The 16,544-nt window shown below is 37.6% G+C and overlaps 1 protein-coding gene across 5 annotated transcripts in view; it reads right to left on the bottom strand.

Annotated features, from left to right (window-relative positions):
• The window catches only part of PDE4D (phosphodiesterase 4D), a 353,290-nt gene that overhangs the window by 110,391 nt on the left and 226,355 nt on the right, over positions 1 to 16,544 (bottom strand). The gene's annotated exons all lie outside the window — the stretch shown is intronic.

Below are 16,544 nucleotides of genomic sequence, written 5' to 3'. Positions count from 1 at the left end.
AGCAAAACCTACAGAGCTATAAATATAGCCCTTTAACTATTAACAAAATAAAGAAAATAATATGAGGTGCGAAGTTGCTACACAACTCTCAGCTGGTAAAACATCCAAATGAAGAGAAACCTAAAAATGTTCAAGAAGTATTAAAAAATAACTAGAAATGAGTGAAAAACCTCTAACACTTTTTCTACAGTCTTCAAATGCCACACACAGTGCTAAGCTAAGCATGCCTCATCAAAGAAATGAGTCTCAGTGAGGGAATGTAGTAACAGAAATGCCAGTTTACATTGCTTGTAGCAGGCATTTTTTCCCATAAACAAACCCACAAGCAGATTATGTGTAGACAGTTGAAAGAGAAGCTGAAAAAAACCCACTTTTTAAAATAAATGTGAGCGACCTGGCAAGCCAAAGCTGTTAAAAATCACAGTGTATTGCAAAACAAAAATCTTCTGTGAAATTCTTCTCGCAGAGCAAAACCAAATCATTCTATTAAAATTTGCAGCTCAGCCTTGACCCATGCAGAAATATCTGTAAATCTATCAAAGCTAAAAAATTTCTCATTAGTTACATTTATCTGTAAGCACAGGCCAATTCCATAGAATTAGATTTGTGCTCCAATTTGCACAAAAAAAAAAAAAAAAAAAAAAAAAAGAGAGGGGAGATGATTGCTTTCTGCTGTTCTTGTCCATCAACCATCCTCTCTGCTGGAACCATCCTCATCTGCTGCCATTCTCCATTGGGCAAAACTTGCTGCCTTTTCTCATCCTTTCCACAAGCCCTTTGCCAAATACCAGAAGAATATATGGTTAAACTAACAAAGTCATTGCAAAGTCTGGGAAAATCATAGCAACTGAACTATGTAGAGTTTCGGTTTCTTAAGACAAAATTATTAACATATGTTTAGCAGAAAAAAAAAAATAAAAAAAATGCATAAGTGCATTTTTTGTACAAAGAAATTTCCTTTTACCAGGGAAAATTGTTCAGGATTTACTTTTTACTTGACTTAGTGCAATAAAAGTGTTGTCAGGCAACTTGATTCCAGAAGTCTATTTTCTTGATCCTGATGTCATTACTAAAATTGGGATAGGACATGCCATAATTGCTGGCACCAAGGAGGTGGTTATATCACTCAGGAAACATTACAAAATGCACAGTCCAAGAGAGCAAGGAGAAAGCCCACTATCTCTCATCAGTCCCTTCTGATGAAAAAAATGTCACTGTAGCATTGTTGCTTTTGGAACAATGTCTTCCACTATTTTCCCCTGACATCTTGTTACTTCACCCTGTGAAGTGCTCCCAGGAGAATCAGCATTTGGCCGAATAAAAGCCACTTTCCAAGTGGTGCTTTCCAGCAAACTGAGCAGGATGTGACACACCATCCATCACCTGCCTAGCCAAGGATCTGGGGTAAAATCCATGCACAGCCTTTGCCTCTCCAGGAGAAGCCTTCAGCAGACAGGAGCGGGGCGCCCAGGCAGCAGAAGGAGGCTCAGACTATCAGGATATCCTTTGTTGCATTTGTTTCTTTTGTGGGAATAAAGTAGGATAAGAGGATACAAAAACCTGTTCTTTCTCTGGATGAGTCATCCCGACTGAATCATTTTGTCCCCCTCTGTGCTTACATTTCCCTACCTGCAAAACGGGAACTTTGTAAAGTGCCAAGAGTTCTGATCCTTAAAAACAACCAAAACAAAACAAATAAAGAGCTTCATACGACATAAAATTAATACCAATTAGTTTTAGTAGGAGTAGTTTTAATTTAGTAGTAGGAGTTTAGAAGCAGTAACGAGACCAGTAGAAGTATCAGAAACACTGTTTTTAAGGATCTATCAAAAGCAGATATAGGTAAGAAAAGCAGAAATTTAGACAATTTGCTGGTTTTCCTCATAGAAAATGTGAAGGAGCAGGAAGAATAGAAGGCTAACTTGTTTACTTGTTTTGATACATGTGTTTTTCAAGATCCCCTCCATAAAAATGGAGTGGAAGAAGACATTAGACCATGTGTTTCTGTAACATTTCCATGTTATAGAAGGGAATAATCGAGAAAAAAGGCAACCAAACAAACCACCAGCAAACAAATAAACACCCTTTACCAAACATTTATTATAAGAAATTTTATGAAAAATGTATCGAAAATAAAGAGGAAAATCTTTCTCACTTCAAGGGAGAAGCTAATTAGATTTATTATAAAATGTGGTTTTATTTTTTGCCCCCAACATGCCGTACTTCTGTAAGAGACAGAAAACAATTCTGAATTCTCCTTTCAGACAGAATTAAATGGGGTTTTCTGTTTTTTTGTTTGGTTTGGTTTGGGGCTTGTTTTGTTATTTGTTTTTTTTTTTTTTTTAGAACAATAACAGAAAGAATTCCAGTAAAATAAAATAAAATAAAATAAAAAGTTAAATAGACAATTAATGGATCAGATGAAACATTACTGAGGTAGAAAGAGGGAAAATCTGTCAGTGGCTAAATATGTGCTTAGAATGCCCTACTACACAGCCCAGCCAGGACAGCACATGGGCAAGTATCTCCTCCAGGGTATCTTGTAGTTTTGCATTTAGGAAGCCTCATCAGTACATATCTTCCCACACTATTCTTTTTTTACCCCTCCCAGCCATGACTTTTTGCCCACAGAGGAGAACCTGTCTACCCATGAGAAAAACAGGTTATTAAAAAAGATAGCAGGTTGTGTACGATTTTACTCTTTGGAATTTTTCTGAGATTGTTAAAAGTTAAGGCAATGAAAACACAAAGTAATTTTTATATGGCTTTTCTAATGTATGAATGAAGTAGCATTAAGTAAATACAGTTTTTGCTAATGAACCTCAGCATAAAAGTGCAATTTAGTAGCATAAATTTTCAGAATATTCATGAGTTTGTACTATTTCAGAGATAGCATGCTTGAGAAATTAAATGTTTGATTAAAACAAAACAAATCCCTCAAGGAGTATTTAAAGTAGAGAGGGAAGACAGAGAATTTTTGCTTATATTTCAAATTTTAAAGTTCATACCATTCCATGGCACCTGAGAAAGTGAAATAATTATGGGAATATCATTTAAATCTTCAAGAACTATTACATTATGCAGTAATGTCTGTGATTGTTTCTATATTCCATCCTTTATGGGAAAGTAGATTTAATTTATTTTCCAAGAACCTGCAGTAAAAAATATTGCACAAGACCTGATTCTGCGAAGCTAAATTTCAGGAAACGGGTCCTTTAATTTACCATCAATGAATACAGAGTCTGAGGCTAATTTAACATCAAATGAACTAGAAAGTAACTCTGAAACCAAATGCTGGTTCTGAGCCACACTGAGATAGCAAGGTCAAAGATGTTCAGAAGTCTGCTCTCAAAATCATTATTCACCAGGATTTTTACAGTAAAATCCTTGACAAGATTCCTACACTTAAAAAGGAGGAGCAGCAGGCAAAAGGGGAATGATGATCTGGATGTGTGGAGAAGGAAGAAGAAACAGCACAGAAGGAAGAAGAAACACAGAATCCTTACTCTTCAAGCTCATCTGTTTTAGGAAATATCTATCTGCAGCAAATTAAATTCTATTTATCAATACTTCTTATTAAAGATTGTAGAAAAGGGAGGTGCTAGTGAGAAAAAGTACATTCCAAGAGCAGATAGCCCTTAGATTTTCTTCTCTAGATAAAACAACTGAACTGCAATTTCAATTAATATCACAATTTTATTATTATTTTATTTAGGTGGTCTCTTCTGAGGATTTTTGAAAGCAACTGGAAAGTTCTTGAAAACTAACTCTCTCTTCATTTTGTGATGCTGGATTTCCATTTGCCAACAAGTATTTGAACTAAAATAAAATCTTATATTGAAGCACAAGCCCAAATATTACCATGCTCTATACCTCAAATAGAAAAAAGGAAAAATGGAGAAGACAGAGAGAGCAGCTGGCCTATCTGAATGTTAAAAAATATACAGTGTTTTGCTTTCAGTTACAATGAATCATACAGAATTTCTATTTCTAGTACCAGGAACCCAAAAGAACATAACTACTGGTTAGGAAATCAATCAGTTTTAGGTGATGAAGCAAAACATTCTGACGAGCTGCTGGAAACTGAAAAATGCATGCTTACATCCATCTAAACCCAGGTAATGAATGATACATATGTCATACTAATGGCATGAATACAAAGCAATATTTTACTTTTGATACAGATGACTGTTAGAAAGTTGTAAATGCATAATATCACTAACAAAATCATGCGGTCATCTTATTAACATGGGGAGAAACTGTGGGGGATGGAAGTCTTTCTGTGGTGGAAAAGCTGTTTGGACAAGATGAAAAGCTGTGATGGCTTTACAAAATGTCATTTCCTAGTTATTCATTTCCAGCCTTTTTCAAGAATGGATATTCCAAGGAGAAAAATACATTGCTTCACAGCTGTGAACATCCTGCTTGCCAAAAATGCAAATGTAATTACTATCTGTGAATCAAATAAAAACTGTGGCACTGCTGATAAATATGAGTAAGGCCCAAACCCTGGCATGTTCACCTCATCCCTGGAAGTCTTCAGGGCTGTGCTGGATGGGGCTGCCAATAACCTGACCTAGTGGAGGAAAGGTCTCTGCCCATGACAAGGAGGTTGCAGATAGATGATCTTTAAGGTCCTTTCCAACATAAACCATTCTAAGGTTCTAAGGCTTTATGGAAATGCAGATCTCTAGAGGTGAAATTCAGATTCATTGGGAAGGGCTCTGTGTGCATGTTTGTAACAGCAAACAAAGTTTCAGTTACAAACTCACTGATACCAGGATCACAGTTGTAAGAGAAAAAATCCTTTTCATAGGCAATTGTGGTATTTGAATTGCCAGAAATGTTAAGAGTTTATGAAGGCTGACGCCACCACTAGGACTTCAAAGAGTGGTTCCTAATGTTTTCCCAGCTCACATCTCTGACCCTTAAAGAATGGAAAACATATGTCAGCAATTAAGTCACTAATCATACTGTTACCAAGCATAAAAACAGTGACTGTGCCAATATCAACTGAGTCACTTAATATGTTTTCTCAAATGCCCCGGACTCTACATGGCACCAAACCTAAACAGTCATTTTGGTCATACTGAAATCTAAGCAAGCATAGAACTTCCCTCAACAGCATGGAGTTCAGAGCAGATGGCACTGAGGTGGCTATCACATCCTGACTAATGTCAAAAGGGACATTAAAACAAAAAACCAAAACAGAGATTAGCTTGGGCAGTGTTCCCTAGAGGATAAATCAAAAAATAAGCTTTTGTGGACTAGGCTGCAAAGAGCACAGTTTCAATATCACTGAGCTAGCCAGCATCATTTTCCAGCTCATTAAATGAAGAGTATCTGAACAGTTTGCTTGAGAACTGACACAGAATAGGCTGAACTTTAAAAAAGTAATTAATTATGCAATGGTAGTGCCTTTCACTGATGATTAGCAAACTTAGATGAAGGGGTCCCATTGGCTTTGATTCATGTATTCTCTTCTCATGCCTTTCAAAAATGTTCTAACTTTTAAAAGACCCCTTATACTGTGTATATTTCCCCTTGAATACTGTAATTCCCACCCCGCCCTCCACCCTGTGTCAATTACTCCTTGATTCTTGACAGATTTCCTCTATGTGTGGGTAAAAATGAAAGATTATTATCACCAGGATTTCCTGTAATAACAACAGTGGCAACAGCCTGGTACACAGTTTTACTGTCTTTGGGTTCTAAATCACAGATTTCTTTCTATTGTGAAATATATTTTGAACTGTGAGCAACTTAAGGCAGACAAAACTATTAAATTAGGACTTAAATATAATAAACAGAGGGAAAAGAGAACAATACAGTGACCTCTTTGGACACACACTGACTGTCTTCCAGAGCTAACAGAGTAGTTGTAGAAATGGGCAGTGAACTTTGAGCAGTAATACTGAAACTCTGGAGGTATTAGGATACTTACAGTGCAGGTTTTGGTGTATCATAAGCTGCATATTAGGGACAAGTTACATTTAAAATTTTAGAAGTCTGTTTTCTAAAACACAAGAAAAGAACTGAGGCTTATGAAAGGATATGAAGACAGAGCCAAATTGCTTGCTATCCAAGACACAAAACAAAGAACAGCTAGAGTGACTTAAGCAGAATGTTTTTCCCCTTATCACAGGAAAGGCACACATCTACTATCTCATTATCTTATTCATGCAGAGGTTTATACTGCAGAATAAAAGCAGAAAAGAAGTCAGGGAAACATCATTGTTATTCAGTGTGGACAGAAACAAATAATTCCTGACACACACCCAATTCTCCTTTCAGCCCTGTTCTGTTGAGAGAACACAATCAGGATTGGTTTGACTTTTTCAGAATCTCTGAGAAATTAAATTGTGAAACAGTGGGTATTAAAGGGTAAATAAGCCTAAAGAAATTTAGAAAAGGATAGAACAAGAGATAGAATATGAGCCAGGAATGAGAAGCTATCAAAGCCCAATTGTCTGCTGCTGTAAATAAGCATTTACTTAATTCATAATGTAGATTTTTTTTCCCCATTTAAATGAACAGTTGTTCCCAAGTAAACAAGATTACAGGACTGAGCAGAGTATGCTTGAAATTGTAACTTGTATTGAACTGTTTCATGTCCATGTGGTTGAATGACTGGCAAGAGATAAAAAGGATGGTAGGAAATAAAATTATTTTAGTTTTTATACTTTAATTTCAGAATTCAGTACTATTTTAAGACTAAAATAATACAAAATTGAGGATGACATAAAGAAAACCTGAAACTCATTTGGAAGCATTAACAACATCTCTAAATGCTCCTTTCAATCTAGCTGCCAACTGCAATTTAGTTTCAAGCCATGTTTTACAGAATCATGCTAAAATGGAATGGTGTTTGTACATTTTTAATTGCTTTTACATCACTGAAAATTATTTGAAGAAAACTTGGGCTATAAGTTTTGTAATGGGTGGGAAAAGGGTCTGCAGCCTCCAGCAATGGATCTCTTCAGGGCCTTAGTTCCATTTACACACGGTGAGAACATATGTTGTTTTTTTCCCTTTCTACTCCTGAACTTCTAGGGGTAACTCTGTGTGTTTGGTAGCCAAAATAAGTATGCAAGGAGTGGAACAAGGGCCCAATATGGCCACTGCCACTAAAAAACATCTGCTGATGAGTATAACCAGATATTCTACCAGCTGAGGTACAGATGTTAGTGCTGTTCTTTCATGATCTGACATTTTAATTTGTCATAGGCAAATATGTTTCATTTTACTCTTATTTGGTCTGTCAGATGAAGCTTAAATAGAAATCTCACACTCTCATGGCAAGTGCAGGCCTGCTGACTTTTAAATGTTCATCTTTTCTTCATCATATTTCTCTCCACAAAATGCGGCCGTACTTGCCAACAATTTTTTTAATGCTGTTTCAGATTTAGCAGAGGAAAAATAATGAGAAACTGCACACAGGAATCGGACAAAACCTATCCAGCATCTGTGAAACAGCAGTTCAGCCTATCAAATGTCCTTCCTCTGTATTTCCTTTTTCCTGTGTACATTCAACACCAGCAGATAAAAGCATTATCACACCATCTTTATGCATAACATGCAAAGTAATCATAGGAAGCATAGGAATCATGAATAAAAAGTAAATACACACACACAAAAAAAAAAAAAAGTCCCAAACATCACTTGGCAGAACTTGAAAAAACATCTTTTTTGAGATCACACAGGGAAAATTAGCAGCACAGGTTTGCACAGATGTCTAAACTTGAAGGTCAGGCTCCTAAGAAGTCCCTGGGGAGAAAGCTCAGAGGAAAGCTGAGAGCACCTGTCTGTGTTAGGATGTCACTTCTGATTTTCTGAACAGCCTCTGGACTTGTATGAATTCCTGTGTTGACTATGCAAGCATAGGTGAAAGGACTGTCTTAAAATGCTAAGACTATGAAAACAACAGATCTTTTACTCAAGCTATTGTGTTTCTAAGGGGGAAAACAATAGAAAATTGATGAAAGATTTTTATGAAAAAAAAATATTTGACTGGAACAAAAGTTAGAATTGGGAAAAGAGAAAAGGTATTTATGCACAGAGTTCAATTTAGACACCTCTTAGGATGGCATGCAATGAAATCAGCAAGACTAAATACTAGTAAGACCAACAGGTTCACTTATGGAAGTGTGATGCTCTACACTTGGTCTTACAGAACATTATGAAGATATACAACTTATGAGAGGGAAATAAATTTTATTTTTTTTTCACTGGACCTGGAAAATATGCACGCACAAGCAAGGAAACTGTAAGTTACACCATATAATATAGATTATATATTTTAAGTAGATATGCACATTCCCACAAAAGGGCTTTTGATCAACTTTGCAGGCATTACATATCTAAAGTGCAAATATACTAAAAGGACTAAACTGATTCAAACATATCTGTACTCATGATACAGCAATAATTGTGCCAAACAACATAGGAGATGTTGAACTAGGAAGGATGGAAGCTGCAGTTACGCAATTTCTCTGTTTTAGATACAAAAATCCTCTTTTTGCATCTGGAAGCTTTGAAGGCTAAAATAGAAACCAATATTTTTTTCATTAAATGAAGTTAACACCATGAGAAGAACAGTTTTCTGGCATTCTTGCCAGAAATTTTAATGGCATTCAAATGGCAAAGGTTACTTCTAACCCAGCTGGAAAGGAAACTCAGTTGGAAGGAAAACGTGCAAATGGGAGGAAGCAATGGCAAGCTAGTTACAGTGTCAGAACCCAGTAACAGGGCATGTGTGGTGGGGAGAGCAAGAGAAAAACAGATGTTGGTTAAGTCAAGGAAACACCACACATCAGAAGAAAGCATGGCTCACAAACTTAAAAGAACTAAATGTGGAAACGTCTGAGACAATAAAGATGATTATGAATATAAAGCTCTGAGAAGATGATCTTATATAACTGATCTTGTGCAGGGGACGCTTCAGGACAGCAGCACCCAAGGAGCTTTACAGTGACTGGCTGTGTACTTCTCAATATTTACCTCTTGCAAAGAATTTCCTAAAAGTGCCTGCTGTAATCTGCCCTAATGTGTGAGGGGGTGGTGCTGGCAGCAGCTGTGAGACGTAGTTCATACAACACCAGGTGGAATTAGTGCCTGGGGTTCCACAAGCAGCCTGCCACGGTGTCAGGGGGTTAACTGGCCCTGCTACAGCACCATCCCACCAGCTGCCAGGGCAGCACAGCAAGCTGCAACTCTTTGCCATGTGTTGTCTTGTACCGTAGGAATGTGGCATTTGTGCCCTTTTTTTGAAGCTTGTTGTAGGTACACACTATGGAGAGATTTCATAGTAAGGTATTATATAACTGTATATGGGAAGTTCTTAAAAATTTAGATAACTAACCAATTTAATTATCCTAAAATTGAGACTTTTCCAAACCTCCCCCACAAAAAATATAGTTTACAATTATTTAAAGAAATTTAAGGATAAATTTCAGAAATACTGAAAGATTTTTTCATAAAAATAAATTCCTTTTTTTCTAGTCTAAGATGAATTTTTATTCAAATAGTTTATTTGAATAATGACTTTAAATTACTAAAGTGAAACAAAGCACAATGAAGCTAGAAAAATATTTTTTTTTAATTGATCTGTGCTAGATTTATTTTGAGACGTCTGACGAAGAAAAAGACAGTGATTAATAATACTGAAAAAATCCTCTTTCTTTTTTTAAATGCCTAACACTTTGAAAGAAGTAAAACAGTATTTCTTAAATAACTGTACGGAAAACTATTTTTGAATTAGTATGTGAGGTGTGTGAGGTTTTGAATGTATTAGTATTTGAGTGTATTTATAAAGGCACCAAAAGATGCTGTTATAAAACTTGCAAATGAAATAGAGAAGTAACAAATTTAAGTCATGGTTTGTTCTCTATGCCTCTCGAATCCTTGAAAATGAGGTCAGATGAACAAATCTGTTTCTGCCACTTAGCTTCTGAAACTATTCTGTCTTTTTATATATTGTAGATCTGAAAAGCTTTCATGATTTTTGATGACAGAAAAACTATTCCAACAATATCCAAAATACCATACTATGCACCTAAGTAAGGAATGCCCCCATCTTCACAGTACTAGCAGTGGTACCTAATAAAGAAGTGCAGACATCTCTTTCTGCTTGTGTAATTAGAGCTAAGAAACATGCTCTAGTGCATATTAGTCTGAATTAGAAACCACCATAGCTGAAATCCAAAGAGAATCACAATAATGAGATTAAATCATTTGTGCTGTCATTGGAATGATGACATCACTGCTTACTGATTTCATGGCTGTGAATTGACCTCACTTGTGACTGCAAGGCTCTTTTAATATTATATTTAGCCTAAGTAGTTGGTTTATTCTTGCTATTGTATTCTAATACTTTCTATTCCATACTGGACTTCCCTTATTTTACGTGGATATTCCCCTTATATTGTAAGCTAATAGTACAAGTGCTAAATACTAAGGCATGTGTTCAGCATAATTTAAGTTAGTTGCATCAGAAAGAATTAATCTGGCTGTATATGCACATGGCAGGTGTCCACATACAAATTAGATTTCATGTATATGTATTACTGTATGTTGAGTGGTGCTTAGGCTGATAAAATCAGTGATATAAAGAGTATCTCTTTTTCTGAGGCAGACATCTAAAATATTTCATAGACATGTCATACCCTGAGAGCAAGTGTTTCTCTCCACCAAGAGGTTGCTAGATCAGGTGTGATAAAAATCTGTCTAGATGAGCTGAATCCCACATGTTATGCCTTACACTGTGATTGTGCTTCTCAGAATACAAGGCAGGAAGAAAGATAACCCCTCAATGTGGAATTAAACGCAAACTGACACGAGGAACAGACTATGAAGTACCACATCTACACTGGGCCTCTTGGTGGTTGGATTTGAGCAGAGCTTTGTCCACAAGCTGGTAACATACCAGATGCACTCAAGGAGAAGGTGTGAGAACTGTGCTGTAAAGACAAGATTATATTCTCAGGATAACTGAAAATGGATTGTTAAAACACTCAAGTGAGAGACAGAGGACTGAATTCATGGATGTGTGTGGTGTAGAAAGAATTTTTCATGAGTTTATTTGGATGCATGTTGAAAGCAGTATCTCGGAGAAAGTGTCTTTCTTTGCAATTTCTTCTCTTTGGCAAGTTTTGCAATGTTTGTTTGTTTTAAAAAACCCACATTTGTTATTTCAAGACAGGAGTTCTTATCACATTGATGTTAAAGTAACTGGATTTTATGTTGGCAAGTCTAATGCTCTACAAAAATACAGAGATGGGAAAATGCCAAAAAAAAAAAGGCTTAAAAAACCAGTAAAAACTATTTTAAATCACTAGCTCAACTTGAAATGGCAGTCAAAAAAAGTTAACAGCACACTGGACACCAACAAAAGTGCTGAGAAAAAAAAAGCAGGTATAATTTTACCACTGTGTGAGAGCATTGGTGTGTTCACATCATGGGTAATGCCTTCCCTCTGGTCTTTGTATTTCCAAGACACAGTGGTCTATGAGGAAATACAATGAATGGGAGCTAAAAATTATTAAGGGATGGGGCAGTAGCCTGTTTAGGAAAATATTAGAAGGCTACAACTTTTCCATTTCTACAAGAAAAGGCTGAGGATGTCATAACTGAACACTGTAGAATCATTAAGCTGTTAGATAAGTGAATGCAGACTCTTTCATGAAATCCTGCAATGACAGAACTAATTTTAAAGCATAGTAAAGAAAGTGTTTCTATGTGGTAAGCGGTTTCAAGTGGTGTATGGGCAGAAAGGTTGTCAGGAGGCTGTAGGAGAAGACAATTTATCTCCAAACTCAGGCAAACAGGCACATAGACAATCTGAAAATGAGAAGGCCAGGCTGAACCCTGTAATATCCCTAATAACATCAGAAAATCCTGGGCAACAATATGGGCTGCAGAAACTGGACAGTGACTCAGGTATTCCTGTTGCTACAGGTGATGACAGAATACTGGGTTAGGAACACTATTGGCCAGGCCCATTAGGACAAGTCTTATCTTTTTGAAAATAGATTACTCGATCATTTCAAAATCCACCACTACTTTGTTGACAAAAATACATTTTTTCCATTTCATTTTGTAAAAATAACAGTTTTTAACACATTGCACTCTGGAAAATAGTGTCATGCTGACTCTGCAGACTTCCTCATTAGCACTGAACAATAAATAAAAACATATTTACCACCTTGATTTTCTACGGATGTCCAGATTTGAGGCCCTATTTTTCTTAATGAAGTCACCTATGAAGTCCACCAAAGTCAGACTTCATGTAGGAAAGGCTATCTACAGCTTGCAGGCTTTCCTCAGCATTCAGGAATCCCTCTATTTTACATATGACACTAGTACTTCAATCCCTGCCTATGAGTTTGAATGCTGGGCAGATTGCATTGAACTTTCCCAGTGCACTCCATTCAACACCACCAACTACTAAAACTGCAATTAGATATTATGTGAGGTCCCAACCCTCTTTTGTTTAAGCGTAGTTTTGTAAGATATGGAACAAGGGACAAGTAATATCACCAAAAATGCCTCACAAAGACAATCATGACACTGGAGAGGAAAAGTGTTCTGTGTTCACCCAACACAGAAATATAAACCTTTAACCTTTTAGCAGCCAAGTGATATGAATGTTGTTACTATTCATCACAGTTATATTTACCTGTGTTTACATTCTCTGCCCTGTAGGCAAAGATTCCTTCAAGGAATACCAAGGTTTTGGTGTTGATCTCATCAGCACTGGGATTCCCATCCTGGAAGTCAGCAGCTGACTTTGAATATAGGTCTGATAATAATAACCTAGACGTAAACGACTCATTCAGTGTCATATATTGAATATATTCATCATCTTTGTAATGGCAATGTGTTGCAAGCACCAAGGGCTTAACCAAGGAACTTGATTGTTTTGGGATGGCAAGAATTTGGGATGCCACAGCATTCTCTTGTCAGATAGAGCTACCAAAAGACTGGGCCACACTTACTGCAGAGTTCCACTTCACAGACTTTAAGTCAGGAAACCAGTGCAGCTACCTGAGGTCAGCACAGCTAAATGTCAGCTTGTTTGTTTGTTCTAGCTCTTCTGCCCCAGAAACAATGCTATTCACTAATGTCAAGCCACAATAATTTTACTGTCTCCATTCAATAAAATTTTATTTAGCACTCCTCTTTGATCCACATATTAAGGGTCAGAGAAAGTCCATACAAGAGATCAGGTTTGTCCCACTTATCTATAAATATTTCATGGACTAAGAAATACATATTTGACAGTATCTTTCAGTAATTTCCAATATACCAAATTTAATCATATTGTGAACAAGCAATATCACCTACTTCTAGAGCTAAGTAAGAACACATGCATTGTTTTAGATAACACCACAGACTGAATTATTGAAGACCTCTGCTCTCTGGGTCACTGGACAAGCTGTGCCCTTTGCAGATCAACTTTAAGTTCCAAAATCCAGAAAAGACCAAACTGAATAACGTTGCAAAAACTAAATAAAACCCAGTAATCTCAATTCACAAAGTATACAGGTAATTGTCTCTAGTCGCATCATGCAGAAAGAATTGTGGAAAAAGCCTGACAATACTACAGAGGCCTATAGCTCTTTTGGCTAGTTATATGTACAGGGAAAAACAAAGGCAGTTTTAAAATCTGATCAGCTCCACCATTTCCAGCCAGTAAGTTCTGTCCAGTCGAGGCTGCTTGCCTGACTTACCATCAAAAAAACATTTTCAACTTCCCATTTAAACCTCCAAAATTTTAGTTCTGTTCTTCCAAATAGATTTTTTAAAAATATGGTCAAAATTTTCTTTCATTACAAAAGGAAAAAATCAACAGAAATATGACATTTTCAGTGGAACACTACTACTTTACTGTTCAGTGGCAAATAGTCAAGAAAATGTAATCATATTCTCATTTCTCTGTCTTAGCCAAAGTTTAACTTACTGTCATTTCCTTACTTCCTTGTTATTTATTCTCTGGAATAAAAAGACACAATTGTCTTACTTGAAAAGTCTGCACAATCCTTTGTCCCTTCTAGATTATTCTCCAGAAGATTTATGATATAAAACCATACTTCATAATAACACTCTGAATTGGAGAATGAGTGGGAGTGAGTGGTAGAATTGAGCAGCATTAATGTAACAGGTAATAATCATTATGTAAGTCACTTTCTTGTTCTATATAAATACCAGCCATCTGCTTTTAGTTCAGTCACCATAACATGAGGATAAATTTACCAAGGCACATTGGAAAGAGATTTGCCTACAGACCCTACCATCACACTTGACAGCAGCTATCCCCAACGCCAGGTCTAAAGGGAAAGCATCAGCACAGCCTGGGCTCACCTGCATCTGCTCAAAGTCAGCTGGGATACCCATCATAGCACCACCAGTGGAAATACCCTTTCATTGTTTTCTAATATTGATACTGAAAATGATATCATGCTTTTACCACACATATACTTTCATGTTGAACTTACTGTATCTTTTGGACAAAGAAGGACTCTGATTTCACGGCACCGTGAGCAGAGGTTTTTGTCTTAGATTTACACCTCTTCTTTCACTGGCCTCTGTGTGTTGGGAGCCTAGTTTCTGATCTTCTTAGGAACTTAGTCACACGAGAAACAGAGGAAATCCCGGGATCATTTTTTCTCAAACCCTTGTAAGAGGGGTATCCACTTTAAAACAGTCCTGTCACTCAAATCCCTGTGTTATTGAGATCTGTCCTCTCCTTCCTCTCTGGCAGTCCTGCTCTTCTTACATAGAGTGGGATCACAATGTCAACAGATTCAGAAAGGAAAATTATGTTCTTCCTGTCTTCTGGCCTGAACACCAACTGTGGGAGTCCAGAGTATTCCTCTGGCTTCCCTGGAAGGTTTAAGACCCCCCTGGCGGAGTCCCCAAAGACCCTCGAATGAGACCCAGGTGTCTCAGGGGCTGGATTTAGCTCCTTGGAACCATTTGCCCACATCGAGAGAAGAAATGCAAGCCACAAAAATAAATAGAGTGTAAATTAGACTGTTAGAATGTAGAATTAGCAAATTTCTAGAATGTTTGTGACAAGGGACATGTGGCAAAGATGGAGAATTGGGGGTGCGGATACCTCTTCCTCCTTCTTCTCCGTGTCATCCATGCTGGGTGACACACTGGCACTTTTAGATTGGATGAGGACAGAGCTGGACCATGTAACAAGATTGTATTGTATTGGGGGTCATTTGTAAATACCTAGTACATAATTTAGACCATAAAAGATAAGTCCTGCCTCTGCCAGGCAGATTCTGCCCTGGACGTCTGGCGAGCAGACTGCTGTTCGCTGGATAAAGCATTCCTGAGATAAGGAAGAATAAACAACCATGAAAACCTCTAAGAACAGCCTCCTGCAGTCTCTCATCGGTGGGCATTGGTAAGAGCTGGGTTCCAAACCACCTGCATGTCCACCAGAGGTGATCTCAGGTCTAAGGAGACACCTCGGGATGTGATAACCAACCAGTGCTTCTCATTTAACCCTGACTTAATTTGTCCTTAAGCATTAACGTTTAGCAAGATTACAGCACTGCCATTCTCTCTTAGAGAGCTGCAGGAAGGTGCTGACCTGTGTACAAACCTGCATGTTCAGGCAATAAGGCGCACAAAGTGAGGTCAAGCAGATGTTTTGGGAACCGGTCCCGCTCGGGCCCACCTGAGGCTGCTGGCCGGGCAGTGTGGGCAGGGCGGGAGGGGCAGCCAGGAGCTGAGCCCAGCGTGGAGCCAGAGCTCCCTGCCACTCCTCTCATCTCTGCCCTCCCTCTGCTGGGACAGGGCCTGCCTGGCTTGGCTCCACACCGCCACAGAACGGCATGTACCTCTCCAGCAGCCTTCAAGTGTCTCCCTGAGAGCCACCTCCGAGCTCAGGCCGCGTTCCCAAACACCAGGGTAGCAGAGGACTCCCAGCTTACAACCAGCAAAACAGGTATTCTCAGGTATCAGATTAGCGCTATAACTAAAGGCAACAGCAACAAAAGGGAGGCAGAAAGGTATTTTAGACAGAATACTAAGTGTTCCAATTACCCTGCAACTATCAGTTACAAGGATTTTTTTTCTTTTAAACTATTTTTTTTCCTGTAAGAATTCATGAAGGCAGTCAACAACCAAAAAAATAAAAAAATAAAAAAAAAAAGAAAGAAAGAAAGGCAGACTTAATCAGAGGTACTGATTTATTTGCATAGTTGTACGTAATAGCTAAGGTATGTATGTTTTAGCTCACTTCCTTGGAGACACCCTGCAGAGTGTAGCACATTAGCAATACTTAGTTTACCAACATGGCATTGCATTTTAATAGAGACACTACGTACTGCGTTTATTTCAGCAGAACTCTGCCTTAGCATTTTCTGAGAACAAATAGGGCTCCTCTTTAGATTAAGCAGGGTACTTGTTTAATTTTCTTTTACTACAAAATAGTTTCAGTGAAATACAACTGGAAAAAAAGTACTAACTGCTTTAACAGTAACACTGACATGGCTTTAACTCAGAGCCAAAACTATTTGAAATAT

This window comes from Oenanthe melanoleuca, chromosome Z (assembly GCF_029582105.1).
Source record: "Oenanthe melanoleuca isolate GR-GAL-2019-014 chromosome Z, OMel1.0, whole genome shotgun sequence".
NCBI classification, from domain to species: Eukaryota; Metazoa; Chordata; class Aves; order Passeriformes; family Muscicapidae; genus Oenanthe; species Oenanthe melanoleuca.
The sequence above is the reverse complement of the archived record's forward strand: the minus strand, read 5'-3'. Positions and strand labels throughout refer to the sequence as shown.